This window comes from Oncorhynchus mykiss, chromosome 16 (assembly GCF_057628025.1).
Source record: "Oncorhynchus mykiss isolate SJ-2025 chromosome 16, ASM5762802v1, whole genome shotgun sequence".
Lineage (NCBI taxonomy): Eukaryota > Metazoa > Chordata > Actinopteri > Salmoniformes > Salmonidae > Oncorhynchus > Oncorhynchus mykiss.
Genome location: NC_143037.1, coordinates 35,756,118 through 35,782,258, shown reverse-complemented (window position 1 = coordinate 35,782,258; position 26,141 = coordinate 35,756,118). Strand labels below are relative to the sequence as shown.

Here is a 26,141-nt window from a genome sequence, read left to right as displayed (position 1 = left end):
ATCTCATAGAACAAAACGTATAAGATCTCCTAAGCCTACGTTTACCACAGACCTTATTTTCTGAGTTCATCCAAAAACCCAGGTGGGCAACTTTCACTGGGGACGGGGGGGACATGATCCCCCCCACATTCTAAAATTGCTTTATCATTGCACAGTGATACAAAAAGCACCTCACAGTAGTTGGTTAAGCTGTTTGGCGTTCTGAAAGGCTGGCTTATAAGACAAGCATGGTGCTGCTGTCTGTAGCTGCCGTCTGTGTGTGTGTTGCGCCTTTTGCTCCAATTTGTAAAAGCAAACAGAGCAGAAACTGGCTACTCTTTATTTGATTGATGTAGCCGGCAAGGTAACTGCTTTTTTACTTAAAATGTTAAAAATTATTTATTCCCAGGGCTGAGCATTGTAACTGACATGTACCGTTAGCTAATGTTTCATCCCCTCTCAACTGATGTTCTGTCTGAAGGGAATGAACTTGCTAGCTAGCTATTAGGGTAGCTACTAGAGCCAGTTCAGCTCTGTTAGGCAGCAGTATCTAACAGCTGTTGGGTGTATGGAAAAGTTTTGTAGGCGTTTTTTGTTTTTTTAAATGTACCATTAGCTAACTTTAGCTAATATTTTTGTCTCAATCACACGAGACCTGAATCAAACAATGAAACCAGCAGCCAAACAATTAAAGACTGATTTTCTGACGTTTTTTGACAGCCCAATGTGAATTTTTATTAGAGTCAGTATAGCAATGTAAGGTTATTGATCTGTCAGTTTCCCTAGCTACTTCCCTATCTTTTCACAATGACACGGTATAAACAGCTCTACAGGCTACACTGTCATGGTGCACAGTCAGTACACAACACTATGCTCATCATGTTTATGTCCCAGCAGTGTCATACAGCCAGGGAAGACCCGTCTGCGAAACTCAGTTGAGATTTGCTGTATATTAATGAATCAGTGAATGGATACAAAGTTCCACACAATACCCCATAATGAGTAGCCTAGTGGTTAGAGTGTTGGACTAGTAACCGGAAGGTTGCAAGTTCAAACCCCCGAGCTGACAAGGTACAAATCTGTCGTTCTGCCCCTGAACAGGCAGTAAACCCACTGTTCCTAGGCCGTCATTGAAAATAAGAATTTGTTCTTAACTGACTTGCCTAAAGATTAAAGGTTAAAAAAAAATTCAAAAAATAAAACTGAAATATCACATTTACATAAATATTCAGACCCTTTACTCAGTACTTTGTTGAAACACCTTTGGCAGCGATTACAACCTCGAGTCTGCTTGGCACAACTGTATTTAGGGAGTTTCTCCCATTCTTCTCTGCAGATCCTCTCAAGATTTGGTCGGGTTGGATGGGGAGCCTCGCTGCACAGCTATTTTCAGGTAATTCTAGAGATGTTCGACCGGCATCAAGTCCAGGCTCTGGCTGGGCCCCTCAAGGACATTCAGAGACTTGTCCCGAAACCACTCCTGCATTGTCTTGGCTGTGTGCTTAGGGTCGTTTCCTGTTGGAAGGTGAACCTTTGCCCCAGTCTGAGGTCCTGAGCGATCTGGAGCAGGTTTTCATCAAGGATCTCCCTGTACTTTGCTCCTTTCATCTTTCCCTCAATCCTGACTATTCTCCCAGTCCCTGCCACTGAAAAACATACCCAAAGCATGCTGCCACCACCACCATACTTCACCGTAGGAATGGTGCCAGGTTTCCGCCAGTCGTGACACTTGGCATTCAGGCCAAATAGTTTTATCTTGGTTTCCTCAGACCAGAAGATCTTGTTTCTCATGATCCGAGAGTCCTTTAGGTGCCTTTTGGCAAACTCCAAGCGGGCTGTTATATGCCTTTTACTGTGGCTTCCGTCTGGCCACTCTACCATAAAGACCTGATTGGTAGAGTGCTGTAGAGATGGTTGTCCTTCTGGAAGGTTCTCCCATCTCCACAGAGGAACTCTGGAGCTCTGTCAGAGTGACCATCGAGTTCTTGGTCACCTCCCTGACCAAGGCCCATCTACCCTGACTGCTCAGATTGGCCATGGAGCCAGCTCTAGGTGGTTTCAAACTTCTTCAATTTAAGATGACGAGGCCACTGTGTTCTTGTGGACCTTCAATGCTGCAGAAATGTTTTGGTACCTCAGATCTGTGCTTCAACACAATCATGTCTCGGAGCTCTACAGACAATTCCTTCGACCTCATCGCATGGTTTTTGCTCTGTCATGCACTGTCAACTGTGGGACCTTATATAGACAGGTGAGTACCTTTCCAAGTCATGTCCAATCAATTGAATTTACCACTGGTGGACTCCAAGTTGTAGAAACATTTCAAGGATGAGTAATGGAAACAAGATGCACCTAAGCACAATTTGGACTCTCATAGCAACGGGTCTGAATATTTATGTAAATAAGGTATTTCTGTTTATTTTTTATACATTTACAAACATTTCTCAAAAAAGGGGTCTGAATACTTTCCAAATGCACTGTAAGTGTAGCTATGACAGCAGTCAAAAAGAGTCCACTATTGTCAGCTCATGCTTACATTGTGTGCATCTTTAATTTAGCCGTTATCCCTTGTTGACATAAATCTTCGTAACTTTCACTTGCTTGACACACTAACATACTTTTTTTTGGGTGTAGTGTGGAATAGTTTACGGTTTTCTCTCTATTGTGTCCCTGTTGTCTTGTCATTCTTCAGCACTGTTGTGGAATACAACGGCTGTGCATGTGCCTTATTTTGAGCAGAGGGTGGGAGCTCCCGTCTCACTTTGTGGCTTGTTTTCTTTGCAAGCAACTTGTTCACCAATGACAGTGAAGTGAAGAAATTGTACATGGTGACACTTCTCTCCTTGCCAATGTAAGGTTCTACAAGTCTCATCGCCACATTCTACGACACTGCTGCCTGATGTGAATATTTTCCCAGATATTGAAAGCCGTTCAGCATGCACAATTACGCACACTCTCAATGTGTAGCCTACTTCAAGTAGGCCAAGAGTAGACTGATGAGACGGCTTGGATTATGTTGACTGATATAGGGTACATACCATTTTGAGATTATAATTACACTGAACAAAAATATAAACGCGACATGCAACAATTTCAAAATCTTACTGAATTGAAATAAATTCATTAGGCCCTAATCTGTGGATTTCACTGGAAATACAGATATGCATCTGTTGGTCAAAGATACTGTACCTTATAAAATAAAAGTAGGATCAGAAAACCAGTCAGTATCTGGTGTGACCACCATTTGCCTCATGCAGTGTGACACATCTCCTTCGCATAGAGTTGGTCAGGCTGTTGATTGTGGCCTGAGGAATGTTGTCCCACCCCTCTTCAATGGCTGTGTGAAGTTGCTGGATATTGGCGGGAACTGGAACACGCTGTCGTAAAGGTCGATCCAGAGCATCCCAAACAGGCTCAATGGGTGACATGTCTGGTGAGCATGCAGGCCATGAAAGAACTGGGACATTTTCAGCTTGCAGAAATTGTAGACTTGCGACATGGGGCCATGATTTAACATGCTGAATCAGGAGGTGATTGGGGCGGATGAATGGCACGATACTGGGCCTCAGGATCTCGTCACGGTATCTCTGTGTATTCAAATTGCCATCGATAAAATGCAGTTGTGTTAGTTGTCCGGAGCTTATGTCTACCAATATCATAACCCCACCGCCACCACGGGGCACTCTGTTCACAACGTTGACATGAGCAAACGTCTGCCATCTGCCCGGTACAGTTGAACGCAGGATTCATCCATGAAGATCACACTCCTCCAGCATGCCAGTGGTCATCGAAGGCGAGTATTTGCCCACTGAAGTTGGTAAAGGCGGAGAACTGCTAGTGAGGACGACGAGCACGCAGATGAGCTTCACTGAGATGGTTTCTGACAGTTTTTGCAGAAATTCTTCAGTTGCGCCAACCCACAGTTTGTCTGGGTGGCTGGTCTCAGATGATCCAACAGGTGAAGAAGCCGTATGTGGAGTACTTGGGCTGGCGTGGTTACACGTGGTCTGCGGTTTTGAGTCCGGTTGGACGTTCTGCCATATTCTCTAAAACGACTTTGGAGGTGGCTTATGCTAGAGAAATGAACATTCAATTCTCCGGCAACAGCGCTGATTATGACAAAACTGCACAACTAGTCTAAAGAAGGTCAGTTTTATTGCTTCTTTAATCAGAACAACATTTTCAGCTGTGCTAACATAATTGCAAAAGGGTTTTCTAATGATCAATTAGCCTTTTAAAATTATAAACTTGGATTAGCTAACACAACGTGCCATTGGAACACAGGAGTGATGGTTGCTGATAATGGGCCTCTGTACGCCTATGTGGATATTCCATTAAAAAAAATCTGCCATTTCCAGCTACAATAGTCATTTACAACATTAACAATGTCTACACTGTATTTCTGATCAATTTGATGTTATTTTAAAAGGACAAAAAAAATAGCTTTTCTTTTAAAAACAAGGACATTTCTAAGTGACCCCACACTTTTGAACAGTAGTGTATGAAAAGCATAGAATTAGCTTCCAAATCAGATTCCATTATTTTCTCGAGCTATGCTTATAATTCAGGGATGATTGGTCCCTTGGTCATGCCGAAACCTACCAAAAAGAGCAAAGGTGGGTATCATGCCCAGCAATATGATTGGAATCATTTAGTCACCTCAAAAAATAATTTCATTAACTGATCCCTTGCCATTTTCACAGCTTGTCAGGCAAGACCTCAGAATAAACGTGTGTCATGTGACATAAGTACCCTTACGACACCTCCTCCATTGTTGCCAGAGTCTCCCTCGACTCCTATGAAAAGGATACGCCATCATGAGGTCTCCGATAGTGCTCCGAGTTACTGCCCAGATAACACAGACGACTTCATCAACAACGACAGGTAATGTATGTTATGTGAAATCTGAAGAGTTCTATACACGGATTGACAAAATAGGAGGCTATAATTCCCCAGCCAAGCAGATACAATTAGTAGACACATTTTGGTTGTGAAGTGCATTAGCAAAAAGCTTTGTCCTTTCTTCATGGAGGCTTGCAAGATGCTGTGAAGTCCAGACTGACAGGCTTGATACTGATGTCTCTGATTAGAAAGAGACCTGGAACTCTGCATAAAACATTTTCTAGACACAACTTTTACTTGTATTGTCTTCTGCACTAGGATCAGGGAACTCCTGTTGTATACAGGACACCACACAGGAAGATTTGACCACTCTGACATGTTTGCCAAGGTAGCCCCATCACCACCAGACAAAATGCAGATAGGCACAACATCTGTATCGGCTGGAAATGACCATGAACGATGAAATGTGCACATTGTTACAATAGCAGAACACTGCTTCTATGGTATTACGTAAAGTGTTGTTTATTCTATACATGGACCTCACTACATTTGAAAAGGTATCAAAACACTTCATTTAAAATATCTACGTAAATTCAGCAATTGCATTCTCCTCATATTACTCTGTAGGCTTCTGACCTATTCAGAGCCTCCTCCAGCATCTCACCATACATCTATTAGTTATTGAACTCCAGCTGCCGGGGTTTGTTTGTTGTGATTGAGCGGGGGGAACAGCGCATGCATGTTTCTGACAGATGGGTGTGTCTTAGTGGTGGCAAGGACACAGCCAAGACACACCCACATCAAACCACACCACCAAGCCAACTGAAGTTTGGCTTCTGTCATGGCCACCACCATTTCTTGAGGAGCAAGCCAAAAAATGAAGCCAAGTTCCCCTTTAAGTGTCCTGAAGTCAGCCGGCACCCTTGTTACACATTTAACTTATTTTGCCGATTTCAAGATGTATTTAAGGACATTGAGTTGTAATAAGGTGAGGTTACATTCTTCCCATTCCTTTTGGAAATGAAGACTGTTGAGGTTTTGGGCGAATATGCAATACATTCCTTGGAAGTCAGGCTGACTGTAGGACACTTTAATGATATGGAAATGACAGAAATGTTGATTTGGGCTGAACTATCACTATTAACTAGTTAACTCTCTAATAGTGACTTGTGATTTAACATTCTGTTCCTGCCCCCACAGCATCTTGGGGCAAGTACATAACAATCCCATCTCCTAAAAAATAGTTTATTCAGAACCTTTCTTTTGGTATTTAATTCCTCTATAATCAATATCAGCTTAATAGAAAAACAGAACAGTAATATTAAATGAAACTAAGCTTTTGAAAAGTACAGACAGACACACTAAAGTAGCCAACATATATACTATATGTAATGAAATAGACAGGTAAAACTCTTAATTTCAAGAACTCTACATACATTAACGCTCCTACTGTCCACATGGGGGTTCATTAATATGGTGGACTTTGAGCTATTTCCTTCCAGCAGTGGAAAAACATGTCAGAAGACAGATCCAAGCTAAGTTATATAACCCACTCAATTCAATAGGAAATAATTAAACACGATTCAAATACTGTACGTAATAGGTTACTCAAGGTCCCTCATTTCAAACAAAGCCTTTTTTACTTCGGCTCCAAGATTACATTTCTGTATTTTCTGTAACCTGAGATTGACTGAAAGGCTGTGCAAGCCTATACTTTGGAGAGGAAGTTATGGGGGAAGTCAAGGCATTGTTGAAGGCTGAAGAAAGAGCCACAAAAACAGAACCAAGATATAGAACACCCCCCCCCCCCCCCCCCCCCCCAAAGGGTCCACGATTTTTCATACTATATTTCATATTGTCCATAAACAACCAATGTGACATTTTGGAAGGAACTGTCGGTGTGTGAATAATTATTTTCGCTCATTTAGGTTTTAGCCTTGAAAAATAAAAAATAAAAACTCTGCAAGGATTTAAGGGACTGGGTTCTAATGATGGAATTACATTGGTTAGCAGTAGTCGTGCATGAGAGTGGTCTGGTTTTTCTATGGAGTATAGCGATTATTGTGGGGTTGTTTTGCTCTGGAATCCGAGACTCTGTCGCATTATGAAGCCGTCACATAATGGCTTTCCTGTCACAAGGCTGTCTGTTGCCATTCCTTTGCTTTTTCCGCAACTCTGAGGCCCTATGGCATTATGCTGGCGTACCAATGCAAGAGATTTCACTATTGCGGTTGAAAAGCTTTCAAAAGATGAGAACGCTGCGGGACTAAAGGAAGGGAGGGTTCAAACCTGTGGTTTCAGACATGGGGCCTTCAAAATACGCAGTGGTGCCATTCTGAGGAAACTAGCCCTAGACCTACTTCTGTGAATAAGAACATGGAGATGGAGCTGGGGGTGTAAGAAGGAGGGGGGGGGGGGGGAGAGAGGCATTGTAAACATCCCCCCCCCGTCAGCCACCTAGGGTTCCTACAGCTGGAGAGCACATTCCAAAGATCTTTACGAAAAAAGACAGAGGGAAAAAAAATCAAGGTTACAAAGGACCCCTGGGAGATACAGTCCCCCCCCCACACCCCCGGCTGTTTCTTTTCAGTGAATACACAAGGTGATGGGTATGTCTTTGAGAGTGCGCTTCTCTGTCTGGGGGGGCGGGGGGGGGGGGGATCCCTTTCCTTTACTATACGTCTTGTCGAGACAGCGGCAGAAGACGAAAGAGACGGAGAAGCGGGAGAGTGAAAGAGCGAGAACCCATGGAGTGCAGAGGTTTATTGTAAACAGGATATGGAGCTGCCTTTTGAGAGGGGGACGTCACTCAAGGGGCGACCAATGATCCCTGTAATTCGCCTTTACTCAATTCACCTGATGCAACAAATCAAAGACGTAACTTTTCACGGTTCCACCATCTAGGTAGGATGTAACTTTTCACGGTTCCACCATCTAGGTAGGATGTAACTTTTCAACATTCCACCATCTAGGTAGGATGTAGCTTCACCGTTCCACCATCTAGGTAGGATGTAACTTTTTACGGTTCCACCATCTAGGGAGGATGTAACTTTTCACGGTTCCACCATCTAGGTAGGATGTAACTTTTCACGGTTCCACCATCTAGGTAGGATGTAACTTTTCACCATTCCACCATCTAGGTAGGATATAACTTTTCACGGTTCCACCATCTAGGTAGGATGTAACTTTTTACGGTTCCACCATCTAGGTAGGATGTAACTTTTTACGGTTCCACCATCTAGGTAGGATGTAACTTTTTACGGTTCCACCATCTAGGTAGGATGTAACTTTTTACGGTTCCACCATCTAGGTAGGATGTAACTTTTTACGGTTCCACCATCTAGGTAGGATGTAACTTTTTACGGTTCCACCATCTAGGTAGGATGTAACTTTTTACGGTTCCACCATCTAGGTAGGATGTAACTTTTTACGGTTCCACCATCTAGGTAGGATGTAACTTTTTACGGTTCCACCATCTAGGTAGGATGTAACTTTTTACGGTTCCACCATCTAGGTAGGATGTAACTTTTCAACATTCCACCATCTAGGTAGGATGTAACTTTTCAACATTCCACCATCTAGGTAGGATGTAACTTCACCGTTCCACCATCTAGGTAGGATGTAACTTTTTACGGTTCCACCATCTAGGGAGGATGTAACTTTTCACGGTTCCACCATCTAGGTAGGATGTAACTTTTCACGGTTCCACCATCTAGGTAGGATGTAACTTTTCACCATTCCACCATCTAGGTAGGATATAACTTTTCACGGTTCCACCATCTAGGTAGGATGTAACTTTTCACAGTTCCACCATCTAGGTAGGATGTAACTTTTCACCGTTCCACCATCTAGGTAGGATGTAACTTTTCACCGTTCCACCATCTAGGTAGGATGTAACTTTTCACCGTTCCACCATCTAGGTAGGATGCAACTTTTCACCGTTCCACCATCTAGGTAGGATGTAACTTTTCACGGTTCCACCATCTAGGTAGGATGTAACTTTTTACGGTTCCACCATCTAGGTAGGATGTAACTTTTTACGGTTCCACCATCTAGGTAGGATGTAACTTTTTACGGTTCCACCATCTAGGTAGGATGTAACTTTTTACGGTTCCACCATCTAGGTAGGATGTAACTTTTTACGGTTCCACCATCTAGGTAGGATGTAACTTTTTACGGTTCCACCATCTAGGTAGGATGTAACTTTTTACGGTTCCACCATCTAGGTAGGATGTAACTTTTTACGGTTCCACCATCTAGGTAGGATGTAACTTTTTACGGTTCCACCATCTAGGTAGGATGTAACTTTTTACGGTTCCACCATCTAGGTAGGATGTAACTTTTTACGGTTCCACCATCTAGGTAGGATGTAACTTTTTACGGTTCCACCATCTAGGTAGGATGTAACTTTTTACGGTTCCACCATCTAGGTAGGATGTAACTTTTTACGGTTCCACCATCTAGGTAGGATGTAACTTTTTACGGTTCCACCATCTAGGTAGGATGTAACTTTTCAACATTCCACCATCTAGGTAGGATGTAACTTTTCAACATTCCACCATCTAGGTAGGATGTAACTTCACCGTTCCACCATCTAGGTAGGATGTAACTTTTTACGGTTCCACCATCTAGGGAGGATGTAACTTTTCACGGTTCCACCATCTAGGTAGGATGTAACTTTTCACGGTTCCACCATCTAGGTAGGATGTAACTTTTCACCATTCCACCATCTAGGTAGGATATAACTTTTCACGGTTCCACCATCTAGGTAGGATGTAACTTTTCACAGTTCCACCATCTAGGTAGGATGTAACTTTTCACCGTTCCACCATCTAGGTAGGATGTAACTTTTCACCGTTCCACCATCTAGGTAGGATGTAACTTTTCACCGTTCCACCATCTAGGTAGGATGCAACTTTTCACCGTTCCACCATCTAGGTAGGATGTAACTTTTCACGGTTCCACCATCTAGGTAGGATGTAACTTTTCACAATTACACCAGCAGGGTTTACCTTTTCTACACAGTCCAGATTTATATCTGAGAGTTGGGGGAACCTTTCTTCAACACTTCTCCTGCCTTTGCCTAATGGTTTACTGTGTGTGTTCTACCCTGGGTATGTCTCAGGCACGCATGCACGTACATACACACGCATGCACGTACCAAACATGCACACTCCATACAAGAGGCTTTTTTTTTTTTATTCAGAGGGGGTTAGCTAGGTTCCCTTGCAATACTATACAATCCCCCCTCAATATGTTTAGCTATGAGTTTCTTTTCTTCAGCTCCCTCCCTGCATTACGTCACAGAAGAGCTATTCCAGCAGAGCTGGGGGGATTAGGGAGTGAAGACAGTGAAACCCCAGAGTAAACCGAAGCTCCCCCCCAGCGCACATACTTTTAGTTATTATCCCCCACCGCCAACGGGAACAGAGCCTAGCTTTTCAGACCTATTCAGTAGGTGTATAAAAAGCCACTTTTTCTTCTCTGGGTATTGTTAATGTACAATGTATTCTCCTGGCTGGTGCATAGAGAGTGGTGGGAGCTGTCTCGCTTGTGCCATTGTGTGTTTTCTTATGATTCAACCTTTGTGTGCAGCCTTTGGAGGAGGAGGAGGATGTGTGTATGTGTGCGTGTGTGGTTGTCGTGCCTGCTGGTTTACCTCCTGCTACTGTAAATCACGTCAAAGACTGTGCTTAAAGATGGACCAACTGCAGAAGCAATAGGCCCTTCTGAGCAACACAGAAATATGGGGGAAAAGTAAAGTATCAATATTGATGACAGATTAAGTAAAACGACTTGTGGTTCTGGTAGTGGACAAAGCATACAGCACAAACATACACTGAGTGTTCAAAACTTTAAAAAACACTTTCCTAATATTGAGTTGCACCCCCTTTTCCCCTCAGACCAGTCTCAACTCTACAAGGTGTCAAAAGCGTTCCACAGGGATGCTGGCCCATGTTGACTCCAATGCTTCCCACAGTTGTGTCAAGTGACATCAAAAAGAGATTATAGCGTTCACCTGGATTCACCTAGTCTCTATCATGGAAAGAGCAGGTGTTTATAATGTTTTGTACACAGTGTACTGTGGGGTCTGAAATGATTGACACCCTTGAAAAAAATAACTGTCTAAAATAAATAATTGAAATAATGAACTGTATTGCACATTGGGAAATTATATTATTTTATATTACTACAATTTCTCAGAGAAAGATAATTTTTTTAACAAGTGATAAAACGTTCAAAATATGGAAGGAGACAAAATGATTTGTAATACCTTCCAATGCCTCACTGTGCGAGGAAAACAGCACTGAGCCTTTTTCTAAAATGTTTTAGAGTTAGAGAACATTGGGAGGGATCTTAGACCATTCCTCCATACAGAATCCTTCCAGATCCTTGATATCCTTAGTATGCACTTATGGACTAGCCTCTTCAATTAAAACCACACATTTTCAATGGGTTTCAAATCCAGAGAGACTGAGATGGGCATAGAACAATTTTGATGTTGTGGCTAATTAATCATTTTTGTGGATTTTGATATGTGCTTGTCTTGTTTTAGCCTCCAGGTTTTGGGGTAAAATGTCCTGGTACTGGGTAAAGTTTATGATGCCGTTGACCTTAAAGTGGAACTGCCTCCTAGAATCAACTTCTTGGTTACAAATGGCCTATGTGCCATCAGTATGAATCAGAAACATTAATTCTAGTGTCAAGATTTACTAGTAAGTGTAAATAGGATCATTTTGGTCATAATGTCAGTCATGTCCAAAACAAGATGTGGAAGTGAGTGTGTCACAACGGGTATGGATGGCTTACATGCCCACTTTTGCCAATTACACTACTGTTCAAAAGTTTGGGGTCACTTAGAAATGTCCTTGTTTTTGAAAGAAAAGCTATTTTTTGTCCATTCAAATAACATCAAATTGATCAGAAATACAGTGTAGACATTGTTAATGTTGTAAATGACTATTGTAGCTGGAAACGGCAGATTTTTGATGGTATATCTACATAGGCGTACAGAGGCCCATTATCAGCAACCATCACTCCTGTGTTCCAATGGCACGTTGTGTTAGCTAATCCAAGTTTATCATTTTAAAAGGACAATTGATCATTAGACCTTCCTGCAGTCAGCATGCCAATTGCACGCACCATCAAAATTGAGACATCTGTGACATTGTGTTGTGTGACAAAACTGCTCATTATAATGGCCTTTTATTTTCCCCAGCACAAGGGGCACCTGTGTAATGATCATGATGTTTAATCAGCTTCATTGATATTCCACACCTGTCAGGTGGATACATTATCTTGGCAAAGGAGAAATGCTCACTAACAGGCATGTAAATAAGCTTTTTTGTGCATATGGAACATTTTGAGGATCTTTTATTTCAGCTCATGAAACATGGGAACAAAACTTCACCTGTTACGTTTATAGTAAAGACATACTCTCCAAATGTTTTATCACAGTATGTATCATTCATTTTTGCTCATCTTTATCAAGGATGTCAATCATTTCCGAGCCCACTGTACATACAGCACAAACATTTACACTTATAACAAAATTACCCTTGAAAGTGACACCCTTTGCTGATATACTCCATAATTTCTGACACTTAAAAAACACGAATCCAATACATTGCAACATCTCTTAAAAAATTAAAAAAATCTTCAACACCCTTGCTTTAGTTCCAAGAAAACAAGTGAAATCTCAGCTGCCAACAACTCTGAACGGTAATACATGCAGCTGTATTCTATGGAATGGAATTTACAAGGGGAGTAATTACGAGACAGTGCTGCAGACCGCAGTGAGAGAGGGAATGTAGTATTTGATGGAGCAGCCCAGCTCTCATTGTGTAGTTCATTAAAACAGTGCAGCAGCTGTACAGTAAAACATGAATACTCCCAGTAGTGGCAGCATGGAGGCCGGGCGGACGGTTAGCCCCCCCCCCCCCCCGTGGTTACACATTATTTATTTCATGTTGATCATGTCGCCAGTGCCCGGGGCTCCATTACCTGAGTTCCAGACTACACTCTTTAGTTCTCTTGTTAAAGTCAGAATGTTTTCAATAATATTTTTGGGGAAATGGTTGGTGATATCGTTAAGGGTGACATTTTCCTGTCGCAATGGCACACACGCTGTGAGGGTGAACATTTTCAATATACAGAATGAGTAAAATCTATCCAATGTAACCTAGAGGGGTTGGGTTTAATGTGGTCGAATGCATTCAGTTGTGCAACTGACTAGGTATCCCCTTTCCCTTTATGCTGTAACTTCCTCTCTGCAAGGATCCATGAGGATCTTGCCCTTTCCCAACAATGCAGTAGTACTAGAAAACATTTATAAACAAGTCAAGTGGAAGAAAAACACAAGAAATAGGAATAAGAACAACACAGGAAAGTAAGTGAGCTATATGCAGGGTCAGTGCCAATACCATATTTACAGGGATACTGGAGTGGTAGGGTAAGGTAACTGGGTATGCATGTGTATAGAGTCAGTATGAGTGAGTGAGTGAGTGAGTGAGTGAGTGAGTAGAATGTGCATAGAGTGAGTGTGTGAGTGTGAATAGGGACAGTGCAAAAATAAAATAGAAGGGTCAATGCAGATAGTCCATGTAGCCAATTTACACAAACATGTTATTCAATCATTTCATCCAAACTGCTCTTCGTAGCCAGGCACTAAAGTAAAACTTGGTTCTATTTTTGATGCTTGACACCCTGCAAGTCCTGCCTCTCCCATTTCCTCATTGGTTTATAGGAGCATATGTGACTCACCACCTGGATTCGGTCTTATGTAGCAAAATTTTAAATTGTGTTCTTTACATTGCAGAAAAGTAGAGACTCAGAGCTACAAAATTGTATATCATATACTGCATTGGGAATGGGAAAGTAATTCTGCTTTGAAAGTTGATAAACTTGTAAACTCACTTGAGAAAATGGCCTTTGAATGTTTTGTTATCTACTGAAGAGCTATTCCTTGTCTACACCCATTCAACATCGTTCACACCCTCTTAAGCTTTAGTCTCACCCATCTTGTTTCGCTCTTGGAGTGTTCAGAGCACACACTTGACGCTCTGGCCAATGATTTGTTTAGAAGAACTGTGGTCCACACTCCAGTACAGTTTGTGGTGGTAATGCAATGGCACACGTGGAGGCTCGCATGCGCGTCTATTCAGCATGTTATGGCTTGTGGATAGAAACTGTTCAGCAGCCTGTTGGTGTCAGACTTGATGCGCCGGTACCGCTTGCCGTGCGGAAGCAAATTGAAGAGTCTATAGCTTGGGTGGCTGGATAGAAGGGAGCTTTGCCCCAGTGATGTACTAGGCTGTCCACACCCCCCACAATCAGCTCCTTGGCCTTACTGACATTGAGGGAGAGTATGTTGTCCTGGCACCACATTGCCAGGTCACTGACGACCTCCCCTCCTCCCTCCCTCCCAATTGAGATTGCATCGTCTATGGATCTGTTGGTGCAGTATGCAAATTTGAGTGGGTCTAGATTGTCTGGGATGATGGAGTGTCATAACCAGCTTTCAAAGCATTTCATGATTACAAATGTGAGTGCTAGATGGCGAAGCCCAAGATAGCACCGACAGAGATGGTCGCCTCGATTCAAGTTCTTAGGAATTTATTTTTTTATGTATTATTTCTTACATTGTTACCCCAGGACATCTTAAGTCTTATTACATACAGCCGGGAAGAACAATATAAGAGCAATGTCAACTTATCAACATTACGGCCAGGAATAAGACCTTCCCGAAGCGGATCCTCTGTTCGGACCACCACCCAGGACAATGGATCTAATTCCAGTAGTCGACACAAAACAACAGCGCCACAGAAGGGGCAGATGAAGCGGCCACCTGGTCAGGCTCCGTAGACGTGCACATCGCCCACCGCTCCCGAGTATACTACTAGCCAATGTCCAGTCTCTTGACAACAAGGTAGACAAAATTCGAGCAAGGGTTGCCTTCCAGAGAGACATCAGAGATTGTAACATTCTCTGTTTCACGGAATCATGGCTCTCTTGGGATATGTTGTCGGAATCGGTTCAGCCACCAGGCTTCTCCATGCAACGCGCCGACAGAGATAAACACCTCTCTGGGAAGAGGAAGGGCGGGGGCTTATGCTTCATGATTAACGACTCATGGTGTAGTCATAAGAACATACAGGAACGCAAGTCCAAAGCCCTCCCCCACCCTCCCCCAATCAGCTATGTCCCGGACACTGACGTCACACTTCCAGACAAACTAAACACCTTCTTTGCCCACTTTGATGATAATAAAGTGCCACCCTTGCGGCCCGCTAAAAAACTGCCCCCCCCTCACTCTCTGTGTGGCTGATGTGAGTAAAACATTTTATCGTGTTAACCCTCGCAAGGCTACTGGCCCAGACGGCATCCCTAGCTGCGTCCTCAAAGCATGCGCAGACCAGCTAGCTGGTGTGTTTACGGACATATTCAAAATCACTCCCTATCAAAGGCAGTTGTCCCCACATGCTTCAAGATGGCTACCATTGTTGCTGTACCCAAGAAGGCAAAGATAACTGAACTAAATGACTACCGCCCCGTAGCACTCACTTCGGTCATCATGAAGTGCTTTGAGAAACTGGTCAAGGGTCATATCACCTCCACCTTACCGGCCACAACCGGAAACAACATCACCACTTCGCTGACCCTCAACACTGGGGTCACGCACAAGGGGGCGTGCTCAGCCCCCTCCTGTACTCCCTGTTCCCCCACGACTGCGTGGCCAAGCACGCCTCCAACTCAATCATCATGTTTGCAGACAACACAACAGTAGTAGACTTGATTACTAACAATGACAAGACAGCCTACAGGGAGGAGGTGAGGGCACTCGGAGTATGGTGTCAGGAAAACAACATCTCACTCAACATCAACAAAACAAAGAAGATGATTGTGGACTTCAGGAAACAGCAGAGGGACAGCAGTGGAGAAGGTAGAACGTTTTAAGTTCCTCATCGTACACCACAGACAAACTGAAATGGTCCACCCACACAGACAGTGCGGTGAAGAAGGTGCAACAGCACCTCTTCAACCTTAGGAGGCTGAAGAAATGTGTCTTGTCATCCAAAACCCTGACAAACTTTTACAGATACAGCTCGACAGGATGGTCTCGATTGTGCATCACAGCCTGGTACTGCAACTGCACCGCCCTCAACCGCAAGGCTCTCCAGACGGTGGTCCGGTCTGCACAACGCATCACCGGGGCAAACTACCTACCCTCCATGATACTGAAGGGATTAAACCAAGACCTTATACCTTTTAAAGGGGTAATAAATTGTGTTATGATAAACGGTTATGTCCCCTCTCAGGAGACCTCTGTGTGTGTGTTGTGCCCTTCAGACACCATCAGAAGCTCAGACTCCTCCTGTCTGGGCCCCACCATGGCTATCTGAGGTTCTGAGAATACGACTGGTTTTCTGAGAACACAAGGCTGCCGCAGGACTGATGAAAACAGCCACCTGTCAGAGAATGCTTAGACTCATTCACCTTGTTATGACCCTATACTTGTGATGAAAGGTCAAGTTTCGGTCAAACCCACTTCTGAGCTTTTAACTGCTGACAAGATGGTTGCTGCTGTCAGGGGGTGGTTAGATGTATTAAAATGTTGTTGCCAGGGAAAGTCAGGCAAGGGGAACTGGGGAGGCTATAAGTTACTGTACTCTGTACCAACTTCTGCCTATTATTGTATTACTAAAGGATACTTTTAATACTTAAACAAAGTGTCTGTGTTTCCTTTCCATTACTAATATATGTTTGATAATTATATAGACCTGATCATCTGTTGAAGAAACTGACCAACAACACCCGATTACACAGGAAGGCCAAAAAGATCATCAAGGACATCAACTACCCAAGCCACTGCCTGTTCACACCACTACCATCCATAAGGCAAGGTCAGTACAGGTGCATCAAAGCTGGGATCGAGAGACTGAAAAACAGCTTCTATCTCAAGGCCATCAGACTGCTAAACAGCAATCACTAACTCAGAGAGGCTGCTGCCTACATTGAAACCCAATCACTGGCCACTTGAATAAATGGATCACTAGTCACTTTATACAATGCCACTTTAATAATGTTTACATATCTTACATCACATGTACACATACTGTATTTTATAACATCTACTGCACCTTGCCGCTCGGCCATTGCTCATCCATATACTTACATGTACATATTCTCATTTACACCTTTAGATTTGTGTGTATTAGGTAGTTGTTGGGGAATGGTTGCATTACTTGTTAGATATTACTGCACTGTCGGAACTAGAAGAACAAGCATTTCGCTACACTCGCATCTGCTAACCATGTGTATGCGACAAATAACATTGATTCGATTTGCAGGGTGGTAGTCATTGTGGCAGTTAGCCTTAGAGTTCTTGGGAACAGGAACGATGGGGGTCCGCTTGAGATGTGGGAATTACAAACTTTGACAAGGAGAAGTTGAAAATGACCATGAATATGCCTGCCAGCTGTTTTGCGCACGCTCTAAGAACATGCCCTGGAATTCCGCCCTGCCCCGCGGCCTTACTAACTTCTCCAAAACTGGGCTCTGATGTCGCTGATGGCTATTAATAGCCTACCAAACTTGCTAACAGCCAGTTGCTAATGGTCTGGTACTCAACACTCTATTGTCCCTCTAATCACTCTAACATCAATTCAAATGCAATCCAAAATCGAATCAAACACTTCATGAGAGCCCTGGCATTCAGAGTTTGATCAGAATAGGTTCACCTGATGCACAGCGAGAGCCAGCTCCTCATAGCTGGTTGATGCATGGAATGAAATAAGAGTTCATATAAGCCCAAGTTGCACAACATTTCTTTAGGCTATACTATACAATTCTGTGAGTAAATAGTTTTGATGGCCTCTATTAAAAAGAGGAGGAGACCATCAGCTTTCTATAGGCTAGGCCTAAGATATTTATTGATCAACTTTCCTAATATTATGCACATTGCTTCGCTTTACAACTGGGGTATCCTACCTGCCTGGCATGAAGAGTAACCGGAAAAGTGTCTTCCATTCGCTATTCAAGTGCATACGCATGACATGTCATTTTTCCCCTGCTCTTGTTACGACAAGTGCATGATAATGGCCCATTCTAAATCAAAACAAATTCCACACATACAGTACCAGCCAAAAAAGTTTGGACACACTCATTCAAGGGATTTTTATTTTATTTTTTACTATTTTCAACATTGTAGAATAATAGTGACGACATCAAAACTAGGAAATAAACCTTTTGGAATCATGTTGTAACCAAAGTGTTATACAAATCAAAATATATTTTATATTTAAGATTCTTCAAAGTAGCCACCCTTTGCCTTGTTGAAAGCTTTGCATACTCTTGGCATTCTCTCAAACAGCTTCACCTGGAATGCTTTTCCAACAGTCTTGAAGGAGTTCCCAAATATGCTGAGCACTTGTTGGCTGCTTTTCCTTCACTCTGCGGTCCAACTCATCCCAAACCATCTCAATTGGGTTGAGGTCGAGGCCAGGTCATCTGATGCAGCACTCCATCACTCTCCTTCTTGGTCAAATAGCCCTTACACAGCCTGGAGGTGTGTTGTGTCATTGTCCTGTTGAAAAGCAAATGATAGTGGGACTAAGCGCAAACCAGATGCAATGGCGTATCGCTGTGGTAGCCATGCTGGTTAAGTGTGCCTCGGAGATCGTCCGTTCACCTACTCAACATCTCACAAATACATCGCGGTTGGAACCAAAAATCTCAAATTTGGACAGATTTCCACCGGTCTAATGTCCATTGCTCGTGTTTCTTAGCCCATGCAAATCTCTTCCTCTTATTATTGGTGTCATTTAGTAGTGGTTTCTTTGCAGAAATTTGACCACGAAGGCCTGATTCATGCAGTCTCCTCTGAACAGTTGATGTTGAGATGCATCTGTTACTTGAACTCTGTGAAGCATTTATTTGGGTTGCAATTTCTGAGGCTGATAACTCTAATGAACTTATCCTCTGCAGCAGAGGTAACTCTGGGCCTTTCCATTCCTGTGGCAGTCCTCAAGAGCGACAGTTTCATCATAGTGCTTGATGGTTTTGGCAACTGCACTTGAAGAAATGTTTAAAGTTCTTGAAATGTTCCAGATTGACTGACCTTCATATCCTAAAGTAATGATGAACTGTCACCTCTTTTTGCTTATTTGAGCTGTTCTTGCCATAATATGGACTTGGTCTTTTACCAAATAGGGCTATCTTCTGTATACCACCCCTACCTTGTCACAAACACGTTAAGAAGGAAAGAAATTCCACAAATTGACTTTTAACAAGGCATACCTGTTAATTGAAATGCATTTCAGGTGACTACCTCATGAAGCTGGTTGAGAGAATGCCAAGCATGTGCAAAGCTGTCATCAAGGCAAAGGGTGACTACTTTGAAGAATCTCAAATATACAGTGCCTTGCGAAAGTATTCGGCCCCCTTGAACTTTGCGACCTTTTGCCACATTTCAGGCTTCAACATAAAGATATAAAACTGTATTTTTTTGTGAAGAATCAACAACAAGTGGGACACAATCATGAAGTGGAACAACATTTATTGGATATTTCCAACTTTTTTAACAAATCAAAAACTGAAGAATTGGGCGTGCAAAATTATTCAGCCCCTTTACTTTCAGTGCAGCAAACTCTCTCCAGAAGTTCAGTGAGGATCTCTGAATGATCCAATGTTGACCTAAATGACAAAGGATGATAAATATAATCCACCTGTGTGTAATCAAGTCTCCGTATAAATGCACCTGCACTGTGATAGTCTCAGAGGTCCGTTAAAAGCGCAGAGAGCATCATGAAGAACAAGGAACACACCAGGCAGGTCCGAGATACTGTTGTGAAGAAGTTTAAAGCCGGATTTGGATACAAAAAGATTTCCCAAGCTTTAAACATCCCAAGGAGCACTGTGCAAGCGATAATATTGAAATGGAAGGAGTATCAGACCACTGCAAATCTACCAAGACCTGGCCGTCCCTCTAAACTTTCAGCTCATACAAGGAGAAGACTGATCAGAGATGCAGCCAAGAGGCCCATGATCACTCTGGATGAACTGCAGAGATCTACAGCTGAGGTGGGAGACTCTGTCCATAGGACAACAATCAGTCGTATATTGCACAAATCTGGCCTTTATGGAAGAGTGGCAAGAAGAAAGCCATTTCTTAAAGATATCCATAAAAAGTGTTGTTTAAAGTTTGCCACAAGCCACCTGGGAGACACACCAAACATGTGGAAGAAGGTGCTCGGGTCAGATGAAACCAAAATTGAACTTTTTGGCAACAATGCAAAACGTTATGTTTGGCATAAAAGCAACACAGCTGAACACACCATCCCCACTGTCAAACATGGTGGTGGCAGCATCATGGTTTGGGCCTGCTTTTCTTCAGCAGGGACAGGGAAGATGGTTAAAATTGATGGGAAGATGGATGGAGCCAAATACAGGACCATTCTGGAAGAAAACCTGATGGAGTCTGCAAAAGACCTGAGACTGGGATGGAGATTTGTCTTCCAACAAGACAATGATCCAAAACATAAAGCAAAATCTACAATGGATTGGTTTAAAAATAAACATATCCAGGTGTTAGAATGGCCAAGTCAAAGTCCAGACCTGAATCCAATCGAGAATCTGTGGAAAGAACTGAAAACTGTTGTTCACAAATGCTCTCCATCCAACCTCACTGAGCTTGAGCTGTTTTGCAAGGAGGAATGGGAAAAAATGTCAGTCTCTCGATGTGCAAAACTGATAGAGACATACCCCAAGCGACTTACAGCTGTAATCGCAGCAAAAGGTGGCGCTACAAAGTACTAACTTAAAGGGGCTGAATAATTTTGCACGCCCAATTTTTCAGTTTTTGATTTGTTAAAAAAGTTTGAAATATCCAATAAATGTCGTTCCACTTCATGATTGTGTCCCACTTCTTGTTGATTCTTCACAAAAAAATAGTTTTATATCTTTATGTTTGAAGCCTGAAATGTGGCAAAAGGTCGCAAAGTTCAAGGGGGCCGAATACTTTCGCAAGGCACTGTATGTTGAATTGTTTAACGCTGTTTTGGTTACTACATGATTCCATATGGGTTATTTCAAAGTTTTGATGTCTTCACTATTATTCTACAATGTAGAAAATTGTAAAAATAAAGAAACTGTTGAATGAGTAGGTGTCCAAACTTTTGACTAGTACTGTATATTATTTAGTATATGTAAAGACAAGATCAAATTAAGAAAAGTCTAACGGGTGAGAATATTAGCACTTGCAGTCTCAGGCAAGAAACAGCATATGCATTTTTTTGCAATTCTTTTCAAATCATAGTCGCATGCACCACGTAGCCTAGCCCATAGGTCTATATGTTTTGATAAGGTTTGTATCACAACTGAAGGGACTGCAGAGCTCATAGCCTACAGAACCTAGTAGTGAAACATGTTCCTATAAGCCCATATAAGCACATTTACATGAGAAAACAGAGTTTTAACTGGACACTATTTAAAAGAGGACCCCAGCTTTCCGGTGCTGCTATATTTATTGCTCAATTCTTAATATTAAGCACATTAATCTGCTTTACAACCGGTGACCCATCAGCTTTCTATAGGCTAGGCCTGGCACACCCTGATCTGTTTCACCTGTCTTTGTGCTGGTCTCCACCACCCACCAGGTGTCTCCCATCTCCCCTCTTTATCCCCTGTGTATTTACACCTGGTTTTCTGTTTGTCTGTTACCAGTTCGTCTTGTCCCGTCAAGTCCTACCAGCGTGTTCCCATGTTCCCTATGCGCTAGTTTTTCTTAGTCTTCCCAATTCTGACCTGCCTGTCCTGATCCTGCCTGCCGTCCTGTACCTGCCTGACTCTAATTTGGATTACGACCCTTCCTTGACTGACCTTTTGCCTGCCCCTTGAACTATAATAAACTCAGACTCGTACTATCTGCCTCCTGGGTTTGCATCTGGGTCTTATCAAGGCTCAGGCTAAGGCCTAATATATTTATTTCTTAACTTTCCTAATACTAAGCACATTGCTTCGCTTTAGAACTGGCGTAGCTTACTTGGCTGGCATATTATTAGATTTTTTTTTTTTTTAAATGTAAACGTGGGAAGAGCTTCCTCCATTAGCTTTTCGAGTGCAGGCTACGGATGATTTTTTGTGTGTATGAAAATAATTCCACATATACAGTGCCTTGCGAAAGTATTCGGCCCCCTTGAACTTTGCGACCCTTTGCCACATTTCAGGCTTCAAACATAAAGATATAAAACTGTATTTTTTTGTGAAGAATCAACAACAAGTGGGACACAATCATGAAGTGGAACGACATTTATTGGATATTTCAAACTTTTTTAACAAAAACTGAAAAATTGGGCATGCAAAATTATTCAGCCCCCTTAAGTTAATACTTTGTAGCGCCACCTTTTGCTGCAATTACAGCTGTAAGTTGCTTGGGGTATGTCTCTATCAGTTTTGCACATCGAGAGAGTGACATTTTTTCCCATTCCTCCTTGCAAAACAGCTCGAGCTCAGTGAGGTTGGATGGAGAGCATTTGTGAACAGCAGTTTTCAGTTCTTTCCACAGATTCTCGATTGGATTCAGGTCTGGACTTTGACTTGGCCATTCTAACACCTGGATATGTTTATTTTTGAACCATTCCATTGTAGATGTTGCTTTATGTTTTGGATCATTGTCTTGTTGGAAGACAAATCTCCGTCCCAGTCTCAGGTCTTTTGCAGACTCCATCAGGTTTTCTTCCAGAATGGTCCTGTATTTGGCTCCATCCATCTTCCCATCAATTTTAACCATCTTCCCTGTCCCTGCTGAAGAAAAGCAGGCCCAAACCATGACGCTGCCACCACCATGTTTGACAGTGGGGATGGTGTGTTCAGCTGTGTTGCTTTTATGCCAAACATAACATTTTGCATTGTTGCCAAAAAGTTCAATTTTGGTTTCATCTGACCAGAGCACCTTCTTCCACATGTTTGGTGTGTCTCCCAGGTGGCTTGTGGCAAACTTTAAACAACACTTTTTATGGATATCTTTAAGAAATGGCTTTCTTCTTGCCACTCTTCCATAAAGGCCAGATTTGTGCAATATACGACTGATTGTTGTCCTATGGACAGAGTCTCCCACCTCAGCTGTAGATCTCTGCAGTTCATCCAGAGTGATCATGGGCCTCTTGGCTGCATCTCTGATCAGTCTTCTCCTTGTATGAGCTGAAAGTTTAGAGGGACGGCCAGGTCTTGGTAGATTTGCAGTGGTCTGATACTCCTTCCATTTCAATATTATCGCTTGCACAGTGCTCCTTGGGATGTTTAAAGCTGGTGTGTTCCTTGTTCTTCATGATGCTCTCTGCGCTTTTAACGGACCTCTGAGACTATCACAGTGCAGGTGCATTTATACGGAGACTTGATTACACACAGGTGGATTGTATTTATCATCATTAGTCATTTAGGTCAACATTGGATCATTCAGAGATCCTCACTGAACTTCTGGAGAGAGTTGGCTGCACTGAAAGTAAAGGGGCTGAATAATTTTGCACGCCCAATTTTTCAGTGTTTGATTTGTTAAAAAAGTTTGAAATATCCAATAAATGTTGTTCCACTTCATGATTGTGTCCCACTTGTTGTTGATTCTTCACAAAAAAATACAGTTTTATATATTTATGTTTGAAGCCTGAAATGTGGCAAAAGGTCGCAAAGTTCAAGGGGGCCGAATACTTTCGCAAGGCACTGTACCTGCCACCCCAAAAGAGTTGCATCATGCAGCCTTAGAATGTATTAGAACTCAAAACATATTGCCTAAGGTTTGTATCACAACTAAAGTTGCATAAATAACTATACTAGGCATATAGGAGGACCTGTTTCAAATGAGCACTTTGTTAACTTCTTGGTGACAGGGGACAGTAATTTTCACGTCCGGATGAAATGCATGCCCAAATTCAACTGCCGGCTACTCATCCCCAGAAGATATGCATATTATTAGTAGATTTGGATAGAAAACACTCTGAAGTTTCTAAAACTGTTTGAATCATGTCTGTGAGTATAATATAAGTTTTCATTGGGAATCCAGATTTCTAAGGGACCTTCTTGCAGTTCCTACCGCTTCCACTGGATGTCACCAGTCTTTAGAAATTGGTTGAGGTTTTTCCTTTGTGTAATGAAGAAGTAGCCCTGTTCAAACCGAGGGTCACTTCAAGTGTACGTTTGTTAGAGGCGCGTGACCAGAAAGGTAGCGTCAGTTTGATTTCTTCCTGTATTGAACACAGATCATCCCGTCTTCAATTTGATCGATTATTTACTTTAAAAAATACCTAAAGTTGTATTACAAAAGTAGTTTGAAATGTTTTGGCAAAGTTTACAGGTAACTTTTGAGATATTTTGTAGCAAGTTGGAACCAGTGTTTTTCTGGATCAAACACGCCAAATAAATTAACATTTTGGATAAATATTGACGGAATTAATCGAACAAAAGGACCATTTGTGATGCTTATGGGACATATTGGAGTGCCAACGAAAGAAGCTCGTCAAAGGTAAGGCATGATTTATTTTTATTTCTGTGTTTTGTGTCGCGCCTGCAGGGTTGAAATATGTTTTCTCTCTTTGTTTATGGAGGTGCTACTCTCAGATAATAGCATATTTTGCTTTCGCCGAAAAGCCTTTTTGAAATCTGACATCTGTGTTGAGCGTTTAACCAGAGGTTAAACGCTCAACACAGAAGATTTGCATGTGCTGGATTCACAACACGAGTAGCTTTAATTTGGTATCTTACATGTGTGATTTCATGAAAGTTTGATTTAAAGTTTTATGATTTGAAGTTTTATAGTAATTTGAATTTGGCGCTCTGCATTTTCACTGGCTTTTGGCCAGGTGGGACGCTAGCGTCCCACATATCCCAGAGGTTAAGCGCTCAACACAGAAGAGTTGCATGTGCACACTCCTTTGCACTGCTTCATGACACACTGCTTGTTTAACCCGGAAGCCAGCCGCACCAATGTGTCAGAGGAAACACCGTACAACTGGCGACCGTGTCAGCATGCATGCGCCAGGCCCACCACAGGAGTCACTAGAGCGCGATAGGACAAGGACATCCCCTAACCCGGACGATGCTGGGCCAAAGGGTGCGTCGCCTCATGGGTCTTCGGGTCGCGGCTGGCTGTGACACAGCCCGGGATCAAACCTGGATCTGTAGTGACACCTCAAGCACTGCAGTGCCTTAGACCGCTGTGCCACTCGGGAGGCCCTTACATTTTGGCTTTTGATTGGGACAGCAGCAAACCTTCACTGTGGGGACAATGTTGGCTATGCATTTCCTAATGAAGCCAATGAAGGAAGTGCTTAGCTCGATGCTATCGGCGGAGTCCCAGAACATATTCCAATTACCGTCGTGTCTTTGCGAGAGGAAAACGTCCGTTTGTCAGAAATGGATCATTCTATGTTTCTTCAAATACAAGAATATCATGCGTATTTGTTCCTTAGATAATGTAATATTTTGAGAAACACATTAGGAACCAAAATCATCTGACATGAATTGAGTCAGAACTTAACTTGCACACAAACAACAACAAATCTATGAGCATTAAAGCATTGGTTCAGTACTTTTCCCCCCAACTGCTGAGAAGTCTTTTAATTTGGCTGCATGATTTATGCTGAATAGAGTAAAAAACCTTGAACATCATACTCTCTGGGTCTGTTGGTTAATGGAACAAACAGATTCATACACGTCTGGACCTACTGTAGAGAAACTCAATGTTTCCCTTGTGGAGGGAGTTAAGAATGGTGCATAGAAATGCCAGGTGTCCACAGAAAACGTGGCTAATATGACAGGATTCTAAGCTCTGCCCTTCAATACATTGTAGGAAAGTATGCTGTAAAAAAAAAAGTCCATTGGGGTTGTTTGAGTTAGTTGAATAATTGAGAACATTTATTTGGCATAGAGACATGTTTAGCTCTTTCAGTGATTCCACTCTCTCATTCCAAAGTTCTATAACTTCATCCCCTATAATAGTGACCTGGCGCCGTTTTGGCACCGGTGTCAATCCAAAAAGTTGGTCGGTATGAAGTCACTCCTTTTGTAACAGTGTTCTTTCAGTGCTGTCCTTTCTTCTAGGGAGAGAGGGACAAGGTTGTCCAAATTAATTGGATCAATGATTAAGAGGGAGCCATCTCACTTGACTAGGCTTAGACAATAGGCGCAAAAATACTCTACATAGGAGCCAGTGGTAAATTTACACTTGAATTACATAAGGAAGAATAGGCAGGATAAAGCAGTGAATGCCTATCTGTGTGGGGTCTACATGGAGGTCCTTCGCCTTTGCTCACACATTGTTGTTGACATGA

General features: G+C 42.5%; 1 protein-coding gene across 2 annotated transcripts in view; it reads right to left on the bottom strand.

Moving 5' to 3' along the window:
- Nucleotides 1-26,141, bottom strand: part of LOC110491848 (MORN repeat-containing protein 1) — an 82,689-nt gene that overhangs the window by 6,437 nt on the left and 50,111 nt on the right. The window lies entirely within an intron of this gene.